We start from the raw sequence: 22,635 nt of genomic DNA, 5'->3' as shown, positions 1-22,635 counted from the left end.
AATTTTATTCTAATCCATGAATAAATTCAGAATGTATGATGTCAGTAACTTTTATGAATACCAGGAAATAGTTCTTATAAAATATGCAGCAATGATCCAAAAAACAAAAACACCCACATGGGTAAACAAAGAGCCTGGAAGAGGTTTAGCTTTCAATTGACATTACTATATAGAATTATTGCTAGTATTGTTTGTGAGTGGAAACAGCTGCCTCTCCAATATTATCAATTTTGCTAATTGTTACTGATTATGTTTTTAAAATTATACAAATAACTAAGGCCTATAAATAATCTTTTATTATAAGAATTTTCCATTTTATTATACTGTAACAGGTTCATTGATGCTTAATACGATGTGGTTATTTGCTGACTCTGAAGGATACCTTAATTAAGATATGCATACATGTTCAATTTATCTTCTCAATTACACCTACATTAAAATCTTTAAAATCATGTTTGCAAAAGCAGTCAAGGAGTGGAGCCATGTAACTGTGACCTTGTGCTCTGTTGCATCTGGTCAGTGACTCGCAGTAACCTTCAAGAATAAGCTCCGAGTAAATCAGCGGGTTCTGTGCCTGGCTGTGGGGGAAGTGTGCACAGCGCCTAGCAGTCCAAGGGCTGGGTCAGGTGCAGAAGCGGGAGCTGGAAGCATGATGAACACAGAGCCCCTGCAGCCGCCGGGGAGAGGGAGCACAAAAGCATGGAGCCTCCCCAGGGGAGACCGAACCATTTTTCCCTCCTCCCTCTTCACTTTCCCTCTTCTGGAAGAAGGAAATCAGCTCCTTCCGTACTTTCTCAATGAAATACATTTTGCTTCAAGTTATTCATAGTTATTTTCAACTATTTATTTCAACAATAAATCTATTATGAAAAATCAAAGTGGACCATTCTTTGGTTTGATAATCAGTGAAACTGAGTGTTTAGTGTTTAGATAGCCATGATCAGGATATAAATTGCCCAGCAACAGAGACTAAAAGCCTCTTTTCCCCTCCTTTCTTACTTCTTGGGTTAAAACCAAAACAAAAACAAAACCCAGACACCCCTGAGTATGCTGTTATTTAAAGAGAAGTAAGTCCGTGTGATTCCAATACCTATGGTAAGTCTATTTCCTAGGAGTCTCTTTTCACTCTCTTAAAGTAACTTCAGTGAATTACAGCCACATTCCGCAGCCTGAGCATAGGTGTATGGCTCAAATCCCTCCCCCGTGCTCAGTGGAGGAGCCAGGCTCTCCCTCAGGTAGGATCTGGGCATAGTGCTGGAGGGTGGCGGGGTTGGCCTGAGATGACAGGTGGGCCCAAGGGGCAGGATCTGGTCCTAGGCTGTTGGAGCAAGTCACAATCACTTGGCTACCACCTCCAGGATTTTGCCATACGATATTCCGCCTCTACTCCTATTTACATAGCATTTTTCTTTGAATCAACTTGTTTTTAAATTAAATTCATTCAAAGAGGAAATTTTATATCACTCTGATAAATGGAATGTAAGTATTATCTGCTAAAATAGAAGTGAAGTGTACATATACTACGTTTCATCAGTTCCAAAAATAATTTTTAATGCCTCTGAAATTGGGATGTATCTTAGAAAATGGCAGCTTGTTATAATTGGCAACATCTCTGTTGTTCTTAGTAGCACATGAAATAATGAGGTGCTTTACATGTCAATGGTACATTAGGTTTGATGAAATATAGTAAATTGTATTAAAAACAATGCTGCTAAACTTTTAAAAATGAAAAGTAAAAATGCCAAATAAAAAAAGAATACCTCAAATTGACTTATAAAATATATGGCTGAATATAAGCTTCTTATTGATGATAATGGGCCCTTTGGATCAAAATATCTAGAAGTCCTAACTGGTAGTTTCAGACAAAGGTAAGGACCCACACCAGTGAAACAGATCTGTCAGTTTCTGTATTAACCCACTAAAAATCGGAACTCCCATGAGGACGTGGTTGGCCAGCTCAAAAGCTATTTTACCTGTTACAAAACATTTTTTATAAGGTATGTTATTTAACTATTTTATCTGTTATATTTAAGTGTATACATACATACTCAGCAACTTCAGGATGTAATATTTCAACATATAGCTGAATAAAACAGAGGTGCCTGTAGAATTCAGGGGATGGGAGTCCTTTCCTATTGGTGTGATTCCTGGCTGCCTGTGCTTCTAACTGGCATGGCCTGGGGTTCAGTTATTGAGGACTTGGAACATTTATGATTATGCTCGAACACCTCACGCCTGATTTATGAGGTCTAGGTAAGGCTGATTACCAGGGCACGATGACATTTGTCTCATCCTAAGCATTATTCTCTGTGAAATTACAGATTTTATGCCCCCAATCCCCCCTCCTCCCAAATATATATGAATGGAAATGCAAGACTGTTGAAAGACACTTGTCTGAGTATCACCTAAAAATTACTGTGTATCACACTTTAGGCAACATTCTTCTGGGTGGAGCACCAAATAGGAAGGACTCAGCAGAGACAGGGTCAATCGAGTTACAGCTAGAGCCAGGTAGGTCAGGTGGGTTGGGGAAGGCAGTTAGGAGGGAAAGCCTGGAGGGGCTGCCCAGGACCAAAGCATTGACCCAGACCTCTAGAGAAGGCCCTTGGGTGGGGAGGTGCTACCTTAAGCAGACAGCAGCATTCAGGTTTCCATTCCTCTATTCATTCAGTTACTCATTCATTGAAATACCTACTATGTGCCAGGCACTGGGTTGGGTTCTAGAGAGAAGAAGTTGGAAGAGGTCAAAGAACTCACAGTCTAGAAAGGAAATAAAAAACCTCAGTGATTACAGTTGGGTTTCAAAGTAGTCGGGGTGGGGGTGTAGTCAAAGAATGCAGTGGAAGAAAATATTGGAGAGGGCATTGTGGACAGCTCAGGGAAGCCTTTCAAGAGGAGTGATGCTTGCATTAAGTCTTGAGGTATAAACAGAAGTCCTCCAGAGGCCGAATGACACAAGGACAGCCCGAACAGTATGGTCAAAGTTTAGAGATGTAAGAAAGCAGGATGTTACCCACAAATGAGAGAAGTTAGGATAACTGGAATAGAGAGTAAGTATTGCAGGACAGTAGAGAAAGACGCTGGAAATGGTAGGAAAGCAAGAGCTGGATGTGAGGGATACTGAAACTGAATTTGAACTCGAAGTCGACAGAGAGACATGAAGGGTTTTAAGCCAGAACTGGCTGGAATATACACGTGTTTTCTGTGTGGACGGATGTTGATAAAAAGTAAATTCTTTATCAAAACAACCCAAAGGCCTTAGCCAGAGTGCTAGACAGTCAGCAGATAGAGATCTGCGTCACTTAAAAAAACGATTTAACATATAATCAAGGGATAGGATAGCGGGCTGCTGAAAGAGCATGCACGTGCAGACAATCAGCCTTGCGCACGCGAGGCGTCGCGTGCGCCACACACCAGCACGATGGGGTGTCCCAGGTGAGAACGAGAGTCTGGAAAGAAAGGAAGAGAAGTAGCACGAGCTGAACTTCACAGTGGATGTTCAGGAAGCGCCGAACCTCCCTCCAGGAGGTGACGATGACAGGGATAGCTGGAGAATGACGGAGGCATTCCCTCTCTACATCTAAGGGAATCCATGGATCAATTCTTATTTGTACATCTATATATTTAAAAAAACTTTTTATTGTGTGAACCCTTCAAACATTCACATAATCGAGCAGTACAGTGAACCCCACGAACCCATCACCCAGCTCTGGCAACAGTCGACCTACAGCAATCTTATTTCACCTGTAATCCTCCTATTACATGATTCTGAAGCAAATCGCAGACATCCTGTCATTTTAAGATAAGGGTCTTTATTCTAAACCCCAGTCTGTGTCAGAATCAGAGGATATGTGGACCCTTGCACTGTGGCTAGAAAAACAATGAAAATGAACAAGCACAGAAGCAAAGTCTTCTCTCTCATAAAGAGAAATTAAAAATCAGACAATATGAATGTGATTATCACTTATTTAGAGAAAGGGGTAAAATAGAATAACTTATAAATAACACTAAGCTGGTGAAGTTACTATCAAAATCTTATGACATGAACTAAACTAATGAGGTTAAACAGATGAGGAAACAGAAGGAAATTAAATTTAAAAATGTGCAAACTAAAGTGTCAAAGAAATAATGATTAGGCTGGAAAGAAAAACCTGAGAGCAGAAAGAGACCTGGGCCGAGGGTGGGATGGGGAGGCAGATTGAGTGTAAATTGGAATATAAACTCGCCCATTTAAAAGATCCCAATTAACTCCTTCATGTGGTAATGACTTACCGAGCGCCTGCCTCGTGCAGGGCCCTGGAATGTCTCTGGAATGTCACGTGCCTTCAGTAAACCACCTCTGCCGCTTAAAGAGGAGTCAACAAGTGACCTGGGGGCAGGCAGCTGCATCTACCTAGATTCTGCCTGAACCTCATCCAATTTCTTTATTAAACACCTGGCTTCTTGAGAAATAGCGGCAACTGGAAGGGGTTCAAAGGAGTGGAACAGAAAATAATTAGAGGAAGAGATTGATTTTAACGGAAAGATCAAAGGAACCAAATATAGGGAACTTGGCTAAGCCAGAGCTCAGGGAAAAAAAAATGAGCTTTTTGAGGCATGTAAAGAACAAAACAAAATAAGAAATATTGAGCTGGCGCGCAGAGCATAATGCAGAACCTGGGACGGACACAGGGAAAGGCTGCTGAGGGCAGGCCGAGGCGCTCGCCTGGCACTGGACTGTACGTCAGCCCCGCTGAGCACACTCTGACGTTAAGCAGGCTTCTTTCTGCTCAATGGCTACCTTGTTTAGAACACCAGCTTCCAGAGAGCGGGCATTATTTGTGACCTTTCAGCTTTGGAAAAGAAAGTGTGCTGAATCAGTCCCTCCCTGGTGAGCAGGATGGGAAGGGAGGGGAAAGAATATTTTCTCTCAAATGTAATTCATAGATAAGTTTTAATGCTTCTCACTCCTACAGAATTTTTTCCAGTCAGCAAACATTTTACCAGAGGGGGAGAAGGGTGGGCGGAAAGGGAGGGAGGGAGGGAGAGAGAGAGGTACGTTGGTTCTATGGTTAATGTTTTAAATGGTTAATGTTTTAAGACCTAAGGTCTTAGGGACTTTATTTTGGCAACATTTTTTAGTTCTTGGTCAGTTCCTTTCAGTCAGACCATAGGTCTTTATTTTTGGGGGAGGGAGTTTAATTTCTTTTTATTTTAAAATAGGTCGGAGGGGAGGGATAAATTAGGAGTTTGGGATTAGGAGATACAGACTACTATTCACAATATAAGTAAACAACAAGGACCTGCTGGATAGCACAGGGAACTACACGCAATATCCCGTAATAACCTATAATGAAAAAGAATATGTCTAAATATATAACTGAATCACAATGCTGCTCACCAGAAACTAACACAACATTGTGGGTCAACTATACTTGAATTAAAAATAAAGAGAGAAAATATATCATACATGCACAGCAGGGCAGGAAACATACATGCACAGTGTAAAGAACAATGATCAAATGAACCCCAGCACCCCCCGCCTCTCCGTTCTAAGTCAGATTATCCTGGTACCTTTGAAGCCCTCGGCATGTCCCATCCTAACCACACTTCACCCTCTGTCTCTCCTTTCCACTCCCCAACATTATCCTGAAGTTTAGCTTAACCTCCTGCCTCTCCTTAACGGTTTTCCTCTAAAGGCATGGTTGGGCAAAGCTACTCCGTGGTACCGCTGCGTCAGCATCCAGGTTGTTTGGCCAAGAGGCCTGTGGGGGGCACTTAAACTGGTGCTAGTCCCCTCATGTCACCAAGCGCACGCCCTAGCAACAGTCACAGAGGTGTAATGTATGTTACATTTCCCGACATAACTCCCCCGGCAGCCCTGTGATCAGCAGCTCTCCCCCCACTCAGGGCCTTCCCCTCATGGAACTTACCAAAACCCTGCTCTTTTTGGTTTGAATAAGGCTTGATAGTTGTCATTAAAGCTCTAGCTGTGTCATGGTCTCTAGGTGGTCTCTTCCTCTGCTCCCAGGGCAACACTAACAAGGGCCAAAAGGGCTCACTTCTTTACACAGTGGACCAGAAAACTAAAAATAATTGAGTTCACGACACTGGCCACCCCAGTTGCCGACAATGGATGGCTGAACCGCACACAGCACGTCCCCTCGCTGAAGCTGGGTGTCCATTACTCTTGTCTCGTGCACGGTATTCTGGAAGAACCCGTCATTCAGCATCCCTCGGGGACACCGTTGGCCATTCCACACTGTGGCGCGCGGGGCAGTGTCTTCCAGCCTCAGCCCTGCGGAAGCATCTGTTCGGCAGGGGGCCCGGTGCAAGGAAGAGGCACAATCAGCTGCGTTTCCCTTTTCCTTTTGACCCCTTTCCTGAGGTTGGAATCACTTGTGCGTGATCCTCCCTGTTTAGGCTAAAGTTTATCAGATACTTGGACACCGCCCAGAAGTTCTGGTACTGCACCAGATCTCAGTCCCCTCAAATCCAAACTCCTGGAACTGGACCAGCCTGGGTTTGTCACACTGCCGGCCACCTCTGCTGGCAGTCTCAGCCCCCTCCCCTCTTCCCAGCACCACACCAGCAAGGTTTGACCATTTTTGGTGACTTGGCCAGACAGGCCAGGGGGGTTATTCCCAGATGGCCTCCCTGTGTTCTTTAGCAATTCTAATTATGAGGCCAGGATGGTTACGAAGTTTAAATAAGTGAAAGGATCAAAGCTTATGAAGACAAGATGCAGGCAGTTTTAAACTTTCTGATTTGCTTTTTTTTTTTTTTCTTCTGAGAACAAGAGGCATGAAGTCATAAAGTAAGGGATCTGGAAATTTCTACTCAGCAATTTCATACCAGCTTTTTACAAATATAAGACATTCCATAAAGGCTAGGTAAAACTCTAGTATTTCTAAAATCCTGTAAAATCGGTGTATCTCAGTGGAGACATAGGGTATTAGATACTGTGATGTCTGAAAATTATTGCTACAATATCTAAAATTCCCTTTTCTCTCTATTTTTAATTCTAAGAAATCCAGGGTCTTATGGGCAGAATATATGGCCTTTAGCAAAAGCTGGCCCTTGAGCTTCAGCTTGGTTTGGCCCATTCATCTCTGTTTTTATATCTTCCCTATCCATTCATTCAACAATGAACATTTATTGAACATCTAGTAAGTATAGTGCTAACCCCTGGAGATTCCAAGACAGAACCTGACATTGGTTCTTCCCTTCCTGGGGGCTGAAGAGCAAGTGGAGGGAGCGAGCTGTGCAAAGAAAGAAAGAAAAGCTGTGGTGTCCCAGGTGTGCTGACAGGAGCAGCTAGTGGGGGCGGCATGGAGAAAGGGATTGACTCAGAGTGAGAGAGACATAGGAGTCGGGGGAAGCGGATGGTTTGTTCTGCAAGAGGCTTTAGGGGAGCCATGATCTTGAGCTGAATTCTAAATTACAGCCTCAGAACACATCGGAGTCTGAGAGGACTCTTGATCAACTCTATTTCGGAAGCCTAAGAAAGTGGCCTTGTCCAAATTCACATGGCTAGGTAGTAGCTGGGACAGGATTTGTTAACGCAAAACATTTGCTCTTTCCCTTCCAATACATGGTCCTGGTTTCCGCCTTTTGCAGTCGGCAGAGAAGTGGCCCGCCTCTTGCAAGACCACACCTGTATGTAGACCTTCTTCTTCCTTTTTTTTTTTTACAGTTAAGCAAGACTCCTTGCTTTTTTTAATTTCTGAGAGCTTAGCTTACACAGACTGGGTGGTGGGTTCACATAATTTAATTTGCTTGGGGTGGGGGATGGTCCTGTCCACTTTCTGTTTCTCTTCTTCAGTTTCACCTCAAAATCAGAAGGCAGGATGCGGTCAGTGAGTACCTGCTCCACCAGCTCTGCTGGAGGCTGCGGTGCGTTGTTCTGCCTGCCCGCATCCAGTCCCCAGTGTTTCTTTGGTGACTATCCGCCCTGCTCTGGGGACACAAGACTCTGGTGGGAAGACCCACCTGCTGACTTCAGGACTCGGGGGAACCATTTGCCGGTGTGGGGATAACCTGAAGTCAGCTGTCTCCTCTCTCTCCTGCCACCCTCTTCAGTTCAGCCTGGGGACCAGGATGCTTCTCCCTCCAGATATTTCAGAAGTGGGTTCTTCTGCAGGTGAACTAATGGATTCCCATGTTGTTGCTTTACGGGTCTCTGTATTTGCAAGGACACTCCGAGGGCAGTCTGGGGGCCACTCGCAGCGGGGGTACAGTAAGAAGAGATGGCTAGGAGCAGAGAGAAGAGTGCAGTGAGGGGGATTCTCTAAGATCCTGGAAACTGAATTGCCTTTGTCGGGGAGCAGCTGATGCACCTGAAAACCATTTGCAAGGCTTTAGTGCCCGAGTGAAATGCCTGCAGTCTCTCCAAGAGATTTCGATGTTCACTTACTGTGACTTTTTCAGCCGAAAAAAAATGTAGACTTGGTCCCTGTTATTCATGTGATTAGGCACTAGTTTTGTAAAATGATGTATGTAGGCTAATTCCTACTGACCCTTCAGAGAGAGAAATCACATATTGTTATTCAAGGAGCACATGTAATTTTTATCTCTTTTTACAAGCCCAAATCAAATAGATTACCTTCCTGAGCTGTGAACAACTTGAAACGCACACGGATCTGCGAGGTTAAAGAGCAAGAGGATAAGGACTTGCATTTGACAGAGTAAAGTCTATAATTTGGTGGCACAAAGATTCTCTTAAATGACGATAGAGGAAACCAGCGGATTCCGAAATGGTAAAATCTTTAAAGAAAAAAAAAGATAACATAGGGATGCTATGGGAAATAGCATTTTATATTTATGTAGCAGTCTCCTTCTTGACGGTAGAAATACTTCTCAAAACCTTCACCATTACTCCCCATCCCCAGGCCACCCCCCATCTCTACTCTGGGTCACTGGAAGAGCTGCCTGTTGAATTTCCCTGCATTCACACTTGTCCCTTTACAGTTCACACTCCACTCCCTAGCCAAAATGATCTTTCAAAGATCATCTTTAAAGCTTACAACTCCCCGGTAACTTCTCACTGTGCTTAGGATAAAATTCAGACTTCTTTCCCTGGCCTTAGAGATTCTTCAGGATTTCTTGACAGAGACAATATCTGCAGGACAGTATGAGCAGGGCACATCTTCTCATATGCGTCCACCCAAAGCAGTGAAGATGTTTAGCATCCCTGGTCCTGCCCACTAAAAGCCAACAGTGCTCGGACCTCAACTCCATATTTTGCATCCGGATCACCAACTGCACATCAAACACCGTCTAGGCAGGGGAATGAGGGTTGTATCACCCCCAGCTGAAAATCCCTACTAGCCTACTTAATCTGAACCCCCTGCCTACCTTCAACCTCAGGATCTTTGCACGGGCTCTTTTCTCTGCAGGGACTGCTCCGCTCCCAGACTACCCACGTCTGGCTCCTTTTCCACTTTCATGTCTTAGCTTAAATGCACGTCTTCAGAAAGATATTCCCTGGACTACCCCATCTAAAATAGCAACACACACTCAGCGTGTGTGCACATGCTATGCACACATCAGTGTATACAATTTCCTTCTCTGTTTCCTTGTTTATTGTCTGTCTTTCCTCTCTAGAATGTAAGTTCCATGAGAGCAGTCTGGATAAATTTATATAATTATTTGTTGATTGAATAACAGATGCCGTAAAGTTATATGTCATTTAATCACATCATCATACATATTAGTAAGAAGCAGAAAACCATTATCAAACTCGTTTTTTAGGTAAGCACTAAGACACTAAAAACAACAAATCCCACACTGAATGTTAGTGATGGAGGGAGGAATAAAACCAGAAAGCTCATTACCTCCTTATTAAGTCACAGTGGATTATTTCAGTATATGGTGATCTATTTAGACAGGTCACACTGAGAGACAGATAACATAGAGAGATTATAATTAACCAATTCTCTTGTCGCCACCACTTTAAGTTAAAATGTCCATGGCGGTTACTACTATCTATATTTCAGCTGCATTTCATTTTACTTTACTGGTTATTATACCTTCTCAAATCTAGGCTCAAAAAACAGATTCACCCTTTAGAGAAGTGGATAAAAAAGGAAGTAAGTTTCACTGCTCCCCATGGAACAAATCTCAGTACCTATCTCTCATCTGATTCTAGTAGTTGACAGATGGATCCACAAACAAGGCATCGTGTGGGGATGGCAAATACACAGCACTCAGTTCCTCACTCTCTACTCCTGCTTCCTTGGCAAGTACAGCTCATTATTTCCAGAACTTCCTCTTGCTGAGCATCTATTCCAACTGGGACTCCCCAATCCAGTGCTGCCGGCAGCGGCTACCGATGGATTGGAGGTGACATACAAGTTACTGCCAGCCCTGGAATGGAGGAAAGATCAAATCTTCCCAGATCAATCTGAGTTTGAATACCATATCTGCTCTTTGCCACCTGTGAGATCAATCTGAAGCCCTGTGTGACCCAGCAGAATTTAAACCTGTTTAAAGGTAACCCCTGCAGCACCATCTAGGATTGCCTCAGCACCTACTTCTCTTTGGTTCCACCTAATGTGAGACTTAATTTTTATTAAAAGTGTAGGTCACACATGCTTGGACACATACTCATACTTGCAGATGGGTCTAAAGGGTGTAGACAAGATTTACGGTTAGTGTCTTATCAAAGTACAAGGACCCTGTTAGAGACCATCAAGCATTTGGATCCAACATAATTATTGAGACTCTGCACTGCCAGCTTTCCTGTCTTTCCCACAGCCACACACATGGCATTATTATCCTTTCCACGAGGCAGACCACAGAACTGAGGCTCAGACACAAAGGAACTAGCCCAGAGTCCCGCGGCTACTTTAAGCGGCCAAGTGTGGATCCTAAACACCAGTCTCCTAACAGAGGCAGTGTTAATTCACCACTGGAAAATCGGCTGTAGGAGTGACCTACCCTTGCTTTAGTTAAAAATGACAGCCCTCAGTTCCCAGCTGATGTGTGTGCTGTGATTTGTACTGCCAACGGAATGTTCCTGCTGCTGAAATTTATCGCCACCTTTCTAAGCTGGTGGAGGGAATGTTTCCCGTTTAAAAGTGCAGCCCCACTCTTAAAACAGCCTGAAGTGAAAGATGAAAAGCCTGAGAGTAGCACTAACCACGTGCTTAAAGTGTGTGAATATATTAGGAGATTTCACAGAAAGGTAGCAACTGGTTATTACTGAAATGATTGGAAGAGGTGGCTTACAATAACAACCAAAACAGTTCCTTTAAAAATGCTGTTTAAACCACCTTTTGGGTAGACCACCCTTACTGAGATTCCAAGATGGCTTACCATTGTCTGCAAGCATATGGAATATTTTTATAGCAAAGGAAAACAACCAGCTACTTTCCATGTCTCTGAACTTAAAATAGGTGGAAGTGGGTTTGCTTTAAGAAGAACTTCCAAACAATGAGCCTGGTTAAATTAATAATTAGGACTGGATTTCCTAGGGAGTTAGGCATCCTTTTTTGAAGAAGTGTGGGAAGAAGGGGGTGAAGTAACAGGGGTTCTAAAGTTGTGCTCCAGGGTTGGTTTCCGCTCTCAAAACTCATTTCCTCCCCAAGAAACAATATAGTTTCCTAAGTCATAGGAAAAAAAGAAAGAAATGTAAAATAATATTTACGGAGGCTCCACTGGATTCTAGGTTCCTCTACTTCTTTGCCCCCTTCTTTTTATCTATCTATCTATCTATCTATCTATCTATCTATCTATCTATCTATTTTTGATCTGTGATTTTGGTTTTCATTATCTTAAGCCTTAGGATCACATAATTTACAAATTTTTCCTGATGGTGTAATTCCTCTAATCTTTCTAATGAGCTGGCAAAAGCACCATTACCAATCATACATAAAGGTTAATGCCACAGTGCTTTTGCATAGCTGCTTAAAAGACAATCCTGAATTATAACTCAGTTTGACTCAGCATAGAATTTGCAAGCAAAGTTTGCTGTTGTAGCTTATAGGTCATCTATAAAATATGAAAAGTATTCAATATTCTTTGTTTGATATTATGTATATAAACCATACTAAAATGCCTTTCATGAAGTAAAGGGCAACATTTTAGATACAGCAAATTTAATTTAATTGGCATAGTTAAGACCAAGAAGATAATGTGAACATTGCCAGCTTATCTTCAGCCCTGGCCTTTAGCAGGCTAATGAACGGAAATTGAAATGCAGGTGCATCTTGCTATGAGACAGTGAAGGGATAGCCTCAGTCTTTAAATATAGTTATATAGCCAGTCATATAAATTTAAATGTAAACCCAGCTTCCTATAGGTTTTGAGATGGCATTCACCATCTTTGTGAATAGTTGGGCATTACTCATCAAGTCCAGTCATATATTTAGAAGAGGAAAACATGGATAGCATTTGCTGAACTGGAATTAATATCAAAATTTAAAAAAGCTGATCTTATTAATTTAACCACAAGTCAATCTATATAAATCAGTCCAAAAGAAGTATCATATCTGCCATTCATGGTCTGAATTCTGGTGTAGGAGCTCAATTAAGTATGGTACACGTAAAGTCGTGAGATACTTCTGTTCTGTAATAAGTATGGTAACAGCCAACTTCTACTCATTAGTAGCTGTTTTGAGATAAGCTATCAAGTCTGCCTTTTCTGCCATCTTCTTAATGTCTTGTCCCAAGGATGTACTTCTTGGGATTCTCCATCTAGCCCAGCAGTGTTCCCTCTCCCCAAGAGATGCCTTTGATCTTGCTAGCATCCAAGTAATAAAATCCAGGGGCCTGACCTGTCTTTTGCCCAAATGGCCCATGGAGATTCGGCTCAGTCTTGTGCTTGCCTCCCTTTTCCATGGTGTGGCACTGGGCACACTTCTGAATAAAAATCTTCTTGCCCTTCTCAGCATCACCCATTTTAGAATCACCCTTTTGTCACAGGAGACAGAAAGGTTCCCACTTGTGAGCAGGACGTCCTGCTCACTAAGTTCAAGGACACGCAAGTCTGCACCTATGTACCAGTAGGTTCCTCTAATTTTAATGACACTGTTAATTATTCACTCTCTTTATAAATAAGGAAACCGAGGTTCAGACTGGCTGTATAACTTGCCTAAGGTTATGGAATAAATGAAGGGACTGGAAATTTAACCCAGAACTGTTCAATTCCAGCTCCAACTGATCTTTCCACTTCATTGGACAGTGCCTCCCAACAATGCACAATTTAACGGTGAGGAAACTGAGGCACAGATGAAATAAACAACCTAAGAGAAGTTGTGCAGTCAGTATGTGATCGAGGGTCACTGAGTGAAATGTTCAGAAAGCCACATCTTTTTTCCTTTTAAATACCTTAATTCAGCTTATAAAAGATCACAGTCTGTTACTTTTAGAGATTCTCCAGCTTTGGGGATTGAATTTTGTTTTTCTTGGCAGCATTCGGCTTTGAAAGCAGTATATTTGACACTGCCTTCTGGATTTAGCTTGAAACAAATGACGTAAAATTATACCCCCGTCCTGCTCTCTTCCAAGTTAGGAACTCAAAAGTTAACTTTTTGCTCAGAACATCAGCCTTTCTGAATGGGTAAGACCCAAGTGGAGTTCTTTGAGATTTTCAGAGTCAAGAACAGATCTTCCTATTCAGCAAGCTCCAATCATCCTTTTCCCAGCTATCAAAAGTGAAAAAGAGGAACCCTTGAGCTTACAAGTCTCTGTTGATAAAATAAACCTTTTTTCATGAACATTCTGTCTTTAGAAAACAAGTAGCTATAGCACTTGTTAGTTAATAATAAAAAGAATTCTTCAGTGACTACTCAGATGAATGAATATTTTTTATAGGCATGGGGTATGTAAGGAATTTTAATCCAGCCTCCGTGTTCACTCCCCCACACAACTGTAGAGCAACCACTGGCCTCAAATGAATGATGAATGGCCCCAGACTCAACCAGGAGGGTAGACAACCCCAGCCGTATAATTTGGCATCTTTTAGAATTCCTGGGTGGACTTCATTTTTTGGCCATAGCTGATGAATGGGCTCAGTTAAAGGGCTTTGGATAGACTGCAAATTAACCATCAGGCGTTTCTCCTCCTCCGCCATACCCACTTCTTTTGGTCCTATCCATAAAATCCCAACCCCAACTGTATACATCTCAGCCTTTCACTTAGACACATGCTTCTGTTAGTGCATATTTAGCTGCTAAAAAGTTCTATTAGAGAATTCCCAATTAATATCTTAGGAGGCTCCAGGCCATGGGGGAAAAGAAATCAGGAAACTGAATTAGTAAATGACAGCAATAATCAGTTTAAACGAGACTTCTTCCAGCTCTTTGCCTGTGGACGACACAGAATTGCCGAGCTTGCAGGTGGTACTGATGGGTTACCAGAGATGCGGTTCCACGATCATAGTCTCATCCATTTATTTAGTCTCCTACTGCAATACTCCACGCAGGCATCCCCACCCCAACCCCCACTCCTTGCTCTGTGCAGTCAAGCTCTACTTGCTAATCAGCCAGGCTGAACAAAGGGTTAAGGCTGCAGCCTTCCACGCCAGTAGACGCTGCAAACATTCACGTATAGTTTCTGCCTGCAGTCAGCCCTGTAGCTCCAGCTCCTGCAAAGCCTTCAGCATTTGCAGAAGCACTATTTCCTCCCACCTATGTTTGGTTTAAACTTGCAGTTGACCAGTAGCTCAGAAGTCCACACTTACCCCTGTCATACCTAAAATCTGTCCTTCATCCCCTGCTGAATTTGTTTGCCCTGCCCTGTCCTGGAAAGCCTCAGGGCTTCCCGTAACCTTGATGCCTCCTCCCTGCTGGAAGTTAGAAGCATCCTCAGTGGCTGCATTACTGCACATTTCCCTAGTAACCTTGTATTTTTCCCCTTCAACTCAAACTTCTCCAAACAACATCATCTCAACTGACCCTGAATTTCTCTAGCCCTCTGTAATAGCATTTCCAACCGGCCACACCACGAGATCGACTGGAGAGGGCAAACTGGGGAGAGAAGGATTGGGGACTCACCTGCACAGCTGCAAGGATCAGACACAGGATGGGGCTGCCCGCAAACTTCCCAGGGACCGTCTGCAGCCAAGTCTCTTGGCCTTAAAGCGACAGGGCGCTTTTCACCATATAAGGAAGACAGTTTCACTTGTCTGCTTTGGGACCTGTTTGGGCAAAGCAGCTCCTTCTCTGGACATAGCAGAGGCTTAAGCCTTCTGGGGGAATCTGGAGCCTGTCAGTCCAAGAGGATCTGTACACAGTGGGCAGCTGGATAACCACTGGTTAAGGCACAAGAACCGGTGTTTGGCAGGCCATTTTCAAAGGCTGGAAAACCCTTTATGTGAGTTTTGCCCCCTACAGAAAGGATTTACCGTGACTGGGAAGTCTTCCTCAATGACATGAAAGGGCTCTGCTTCTATTTCCGGTTTGGCTTCCTGGAAACCAATAATCTTGCTCATCTCTAAGAGGAGAGGCAGTTCGACCCTCTTCCTTCGACACTGAGACTAAAGAGAGACGACTGAGGGTGGTGGGAGACTTCGGTTGTTTAAGACACATTAGCCACACTCCCCTGAAAAACGAGGTAAATGGAGATGGTGTTATTTCAGCTGGCAGAGGCCCTTCCTGAGCAGATATGCACACAGTTCTCCACCAAGGCCATCTCCGCCCCTGAGCAGCCTTTTTGGGCCCCCTTGGCTAAAGCCCACAGCTGAAGCCTGACAGTGCTTTTATCTTCCAACCGGCAGGGTGAGAGTGTGTTTTAGCAAGAGCGAACACTTTCTGCTGATGCAATTCAAATGCCAAGTCTGGCCAGTTGGTTTGAGGTGGATTAGAAGCAACTCCAAAATGTCAGATTGTGAGAACAACATAGAGCTTAATATAGTTATCATTTGGATGGTCACGCACTTTTTTCTTACTGCCAACTGCATATTGTCTCTTTATTGCTAGATGGTTATGCCTAATGCTTAGCATTTGTGCCATGGATTTTACATTTTTTAAAAACACATAATTTGGCCCCTGGTTCTATTGTCTCATACTAGTTTCACATCTTACCTTCTTATGTAGATTTTAAGTCTTTAAAGACAAAGACCATTTCGTTTTCTTCCATACTCTGCTTAACACCCAGCATGGAACAGGCCTAGAGCCGACTGGGAAATACTTGTTATTAAATCAACTGAATGGAACCCAGGGGTTTTGTATGATGTGGACATAGTTTTATGAATAAAATGGATTTTTCCTAAATTATTGTTGTTGTCAAACAAAACTATGAGCTCTTTGCTTTATCATCTCTTTTGTATCAGCTAGTATTTGTTTTCCATGCAATCACATTTTCTTCAAGGGCAGAGGTTAAAGGAATTTCTTTAAAAGGTAATCATTGCGATAAACTCTTTGACCCAGCAATCTGATTCCTAGGAATTTAATCTAAGGAAATAATTAAAAAGAAGCAAAACATCTGATAAGCAGAGATGTTCATTGCATTGCTATCTGTAATAGCAAAAGCAAGAAATGACTCGAAGGCTCCAAAGTCATTTATACATCAATAATAATAGCTCACGTTTATTGATCGCTTATCGCATACCAGGGCTTGTTCTAAGCACTTTATGCAAATTAATTCATTTAATCACGACAAACCTGTGTGGTAGGAATTGTCATCATCCCATTTTACGGACCAGAAAACTAAGGTACGGAGGTTAAGACACTTGTATTTGAACTGAGGTATTTCGGCACCAGCACTTACAATCTAGCATCATCCTATGCTCCCATCAGGACTTATTACATATTATAATAGGCGCTGAGTATAGACAGAGTAATAAAATTAAATGGTGGCCTTCACACAGCCATTAAAAGTAATAATTATGAAAGGTCTGTACAGGCATGGAAACATGCGTGTGGTATAAAGTTAACGGAAAGAAGCAGAAGAGAGAACATCTATGATTACAACTAGCTAAATACCTATGAGAAATGGAAGGCCATGTGCAAAACTGAAAATTGCTGTATAACAGTGCTGGACTATGATATAATTTATCTAAAATTGTCTTAAACGTTATCTACTATTTTTATTTTTAAATTAGTAAGAAAAAAAAATCCTGGCTACGCAAACGCTGACCTTGCCATTCTTTCTGCTCTGAGCTTGTCTAAACGACGCCATCAGCCTAGACTAGTGAGTGTCGAGAGGTCCTCCTGACGGTGCCATTACCCCAGGGGAGCTCTCTGCCAGCTGAGCGAGTCACCATAATTGGGGGTGGGGCCTGCCTGTGTCATACACCGCACACCTGCGCTGCCTTTCATTCACCCTTGAATTGACTGTGCATCACAGTGATATCTCACCAGGTCCACTTTCACCGAATATCTCATGATTTGTGGACCTGGTAAGGATAAAGCATTATGTGTTAGTGATGTTGGGGAACGCTGTCTCACCAACATTTGTGGGAAGGCTTCCAGCGAGGGATTCTGAATCTGATAACGTTTATCAGTAAACACACAGGTATGTCTCAGAAGATATGTTTATTCTAGGAATACAAGGGGAAACTTTGGTGTAAATTAACTAAAATTAAAAAAAATGTACTGCTTCTAGCTGTTGAGGGTTGTACTAAATGAATATACTTGTACCTTAGAAGGTACTGCAAAATCAAAGAAGTTAAGCTATAAAAAGCATGCTGAAAACTTGCATCAGGAGGCATTAATATTTTTATAGCTCTTGACCCAGTAGTCACATTTTCTTTTCTAAAATTATTTCAGCGATTTTCTCTCATGGGAGAAGGGAGAAAAAAGGGAGAGACCACGTGATTCCAAATGAATGAGTAAATAAATTATGATTTTAATGAACTTAATAGAATGTTTAAGGGAAAGTAATAGTTTTTTCCCCTAATAAAATGTTAATAATGTAAACTGAAATGTAGCTAGTAAAGACACAGATTGATCAAGGTTACTTAATATTCTTTTAAACTAAATACACAGCAGGTAATAGTGTATTACTTATTTTGGAAAAGAAAAAATGAGCATAACAAAAACCAAAGAAATGAAATAAAGTAAACAACAGGTTGAGAAGAGTGGTTATGGATCCTTCTGCAGTCACAATCTTTTGCACGTGATGTGGGAGGCATCAGTAAGGATATATCAGTTTACATGTGTTATTTTCATGTTCAAGCTTAAGGCTCAGTTTATTCTTAGGAATGTCAAAGATATTTCTTCAATTTACATTATTTTACAGTTTAATAAGTTGTTTGTTTCCCAAAATACACAGAAGCCAATTGTTACAAATGTAAAAAGTGAAAAGGGAGAGTTCCCTCTAGAGGGACCTGGAGATGTCTGGTAGGGGCTACAGTGGAGCCACAGAAACACACCAGTCCCATCACTCCTCCCTCCGGCAAAGTTTCCCAGGAGCTACGTCACACCAGAAGCTGCAGATGAGGAACCAGAGGATACTGTCCTTAGTGGCGGTAAGAAGCGGTCGGCACCCCGATGAAGAGCTGCTGAGGGCCAGACAGGAGCCAGGGCTACATCAGTGACCCAGCTACAGCAGTGACTCAGCACAGCCCGGATCAGGAGGCAGCTTGGAAGGAGACCGGGAGAAGCGGGCTTGGCTTGGAGGAACTGGGGAAAACACTGTTTACTCAGGCATCTACTATTTACGGTTTGATGTTTCCTTCCATATATTTTCTGTGCTTATACAATAGATTACTACTACTACATACGTCGTTCTGCATTTTGATTTTTCACTTAATAACATTAACAACTTTCTATTATGTATGGATTTTCTGGTACTTAGCTGTACCAGAATTTGTTAAATATCTCCTTGCTGATGGGTTTGTTTCTGAATTTTTGTTATGATAAATATTTATTCACATTCTAAGTGAACAGTAGGTACAATAGAGATAGACAGTGTTTTAGCTGCCCCCTCCATGCCACACCTCTCTTTCCTGTACACATCTACTTGTGCACACGGGCAAGAATTTCTCTAGGATTTGAGTGGAGGTCGACCAGCTGGGTAGATGGGAATGCTCATATACATTTTGATACTGTTAACTTGAACAAACATTCCTTTTTTGATCTATATTTTTATTTCTTTTATTGCTTAAAAACTTTTTTCTCTTGAAAAGCTGACATACACATAGTAAAAATATCAAATGGCATAAAAAGGATATATGGTAAAAAGGCAAGTCTTCTTTTTATGCCATCTCTCATTCTTCATCTCCAGCAGCAAATGTTCTTGGATGCTCTGAAGTACACACGTGTGTAGGAGTGTGTGTGTGTTTAAACAAATGACATCATAATATATCTACATATTTGTGCATATATCCTTATATATGTATACACACAATAGATATGATATGTTATTTGTGTGTATGTGTATCTATTTTTGCAACTTGATCTTTTCACTTAACAATATATCTTAGAGATTATTCCACACCCAGGCCTGCAGAGCTCCCTTATTTTTTTAAATAGCGGGATATCACAATGGTATCCTCTGGGAATATACCATAATTTAGCCAACCTCCTATTGGTGTACATTCAAACTGTTTCCAGGCTATTGCAACTATACTAATTGCATAATAAATATCTTTATTTGCACATGTGATTTCAACAATAACCAAAAAAATTCTATTGGCATTTTTTATTGGTATCACATTCAGTTAATAATTTAATTTAAAGAGAGTTGACATCTTTATAATACTTAACTCTTAGTCTAAACACAGAAAATGCCATTTTATTCTGTCAAGATTCTTCCAAGTCACATATATCCTGCACATTTATTGTTATTTTTATTGTAAGGTATTTAACTATTCTGAACACTCTTTTAAATGGGCATTTTTTCATTACATTTTCTAACTTGTTCTTATATAGAAAAGATACTGGTTTTTGCATTTTACAACCACTTCTCTTACTGGATTATCTTATCATTTCCAGTCATTTTCCATGTGGCTTTCTTTTAGCTATTTTGATTATACCATCTGTAAGTAGTTATCATCTTTGCTCATCCTTTTCAATTTTTTATATATTTTTTCTATTATCCCAGTGGGTAGTACTTAAATAATATTATATGTTAAATATGTTGACAATGTTGTCTTCTCTTTAATGGGAAATCTTCTTATATTTCCCCATGAATCAAGATGCTGCCTTGGAAAAAATCAGAATAGCTAATTCCTTACCACTATAAAAATAATTTATGTATAAAATTTCAATTTTACTAAGCATGTATCTAGAACGAGTTTATTTTTAATGACTAAGTTTGGTAGCTCTAACAGCCCTGGCCATCAGGTGTGATAATTCTCCATTTAACTGTTCCTCAGCTATTTCTCCAGGTTTCCAGGTGTTCTCAGAGGCCATCTGAAGTGTACCCAAGGCAGGCAGGGCCTCCGTTGTCCTCCCTACTTTGCCATCACTACTGCAAGTGACTTTCACAAGGTGCTTCTGAGCCCAGGTGTCCTCTGCTGGTGACCACTGCAGCTCACCCTGTGCCGGCCTCCCTGGAGGTAAGAGGGAAGGGAAGCCCTTCTCCCCTCTGTCACTCCAGCTGATGTGAGACCTTCTCCCCACTGTCTCACAGGACAGCCGACTCAAGGATAAAGCACAATGAGACATTACTGAAAGTTGGAAGTGGATGGAAGAGAAAAAGCACAGCACATCCCAGACTGGCCTTAGGGGCCCCTATGAGGCGGGTTACCTGCCTCCGTCTCCATCTGTCTCCAGATGTCAAGAGAATCCTTATGTCTTGGAGTCTGGACAATATGACAACCCACTCCTATAAGAGGAGAAAGATCATCTCCAACATAAGTATAAGGCCCACTTCCAGAGCCCTTATTCTCTTCCCAATTTTGGTATCTTCTAGAACCACAGTGGAAAGACACATTCCCTTCTGGAAAGCGCTCACCCACCCACGTACAGGCAGAAAGTCTGTCCCTAAGGCCCTAGCAAGACAACCAAAGCATAACTGACATCATGTAGATTACATATTTAAAATGTTCCCTTGAGAACTAACACCAGGGGGAGATCGCTTTAAATTATTCTTAGATTAGAGATTGGCCTCCTTTTAAAGACTGAATTTTTTATTTGGTGATGCCATGGATGTGACCTGAGCTATGAGGGCAGGATCAGGAATTATCTGGACACCCATTTGGAGGAGGACGACCAGCTCTTGACGTTAAGTTCCAGGAAATGCCCTGAACAAAGGCTTAATAATTTTTTGACTAGCATGAAGGCTTTGCTAGCAAATCTTCATTTCATACAAAGTTACAGGCGTGGAACCAATGTTCCCTATGTGTGCGCCACAGTTTGCCCTGTCCCCCAGCCCCACACTAGCCCAGGAAATGGAAGCCCAATCTAATGACTTCCTCTAGGAAACCTAATTCTTTCCATAAGCTCCATCAGTTCTTCAAGCCCCTCATTGCTTTGAGGTCTATTTAACTGAATGAATAAATGAACATTATTGATATGGGGGTTTCAGTTTCTGTCCCTTGTGAGTGCGTGCCCCTTCTGAAGGTGAGAACTGATTCATTCTTTGATAAAAGTCTGTTGAAAGTCTACAACAAGCAGGGCTCTGTTCAGAACCCTGGGGATACAGCTGTGGACAAAACAGACAAAGTCTCAAGGATCACAGAGCTTACGTCCTCGTGGGGAGAGACACCAGTAAAGAAATGAGGGAGAAAATGCCAGGTGGTGATAAATTCTGTGATGAAGACAAAACAGGCTGGGTGTTGGTCAGAACAGGACTTTCCGAATTCTTTTAGGCAGATCACATCCTGCTTCTCAGTTCCTGTTGCTCTTCACCTGGCAAATGATTCTCAATAAATGTCAGAGAATCATTTGTTTATTTATTGTTCGAAAAACTGACGAAATTTTCCATTTTAGGACTTTTAATTTCATTTGGTTCAGAGAGTAGAATTTATTTTTTATCTCCAAATCAGATGGCACTCTCGCTGGCCTTTCAATGGAAGCCTTCTCTCCTTTGTGCCCAGTATATCGCCAGTTGTCACTTATACCAGTTACAAAAGAGCCAATACAAAAATAAAGGGATCTCAAATTCCGGTCAAGAAACATCTGCAAAATAGTCGGCATTATTCTCAGACAATCGCCTCTCCAAGCAATTCTGGAAACTCCCCAGTTGTACCTCTTGACAGCTTTGCACCTGGGGACTGGCACGGAGACGTTTATGCGGAGTGCTGTTCCAGGCCTCACGCCAGCGCTGCGGGAGGGGAGGCTGGAGGGAGCTCTGGTTTATGGCACAGTGAGGTTAGCCATTTCCTGTTCCCATAAGCTATTTCACTTGCAATAAAGGTCAATGGGCCTTTTTAGGAAGGAGAGCTAGACCCCTATCTAAAACTGCCGTCTTTGACAGTCAAAAAATCAGGCTGCTTTAGATTCTTCTGGAAAGTGGCAGGATGTTTATTTAACTTGGAGCGTGGTTCGGTACCACCGGCTGATGAGCAAGGCAGTGAGAATTCACTGACTTCAGGGTGGAAGACTTAAATCCTCAAGTAGCCTGACCACAAAGCTAAGCAGGGCGTGGCCGACTGTGGGTCTGTCTGGTTGTTACCTTGATGTGTGAACTCTGCCTAGAAATACATTTCTGTACGCAGCATGGTCTATCCCTGGACTTCCTGGGAAGTTGGTATCATAAACTACTGTGTTTTGCAGTCCACGGCATCTGCAAATCCAGTACAGCAGAAGCAGCTCTACTCAC

The 22,635-nt window shown here is 42.1% G+C and overlaps 1 protein-coding gene and 1 pseudogene across 1 annotated transcript in view; both read right to left on the bottom strand.

Moving 5' to 3' along the window:
• The window catches only part of SCHIP1 (schwannomin interacting protein 1), a 141,067-nt gene extending 126,069 nt beyond the window's left edge, over nt 1-14,998 (bottom strand). Inside the window, exon 1 of the mRNA XM_031449995.2 lies at nt 14,979-14,998. The gene's annotated coding sequence lies outside the window, so the exon portion shown is untranslated. The remainder of the gene's footprint in view (nt 1-14,978) is intronic.
• Nucleotides 12,579-12,897, bottom strand: LOC116152680 (cytochrome c-like; annotated as a pseudogene).
• Nucleotides 14,999-22,635: the final 7,637 nt, after the last annotated feature.

The sequence above is a fragment of the Camelus dromedarius genome, chromosome 2 (genome assembly GCF_036321535.1).
Source record: "Camelus dromedarius isolate mCamDro1 chromosome 2, mCamDro1.pat, whole genome shotgun sequence".
NCBI classification, from domain to species: Eukaryota; Metazoa; Chordata; class Mammalia; order Artiodactyla; family Camelidae; genus Camelus; species Camelus dromedarius.
This window is presented reverse-complemented; position numbering and strand designations above follow the sequence as displayed.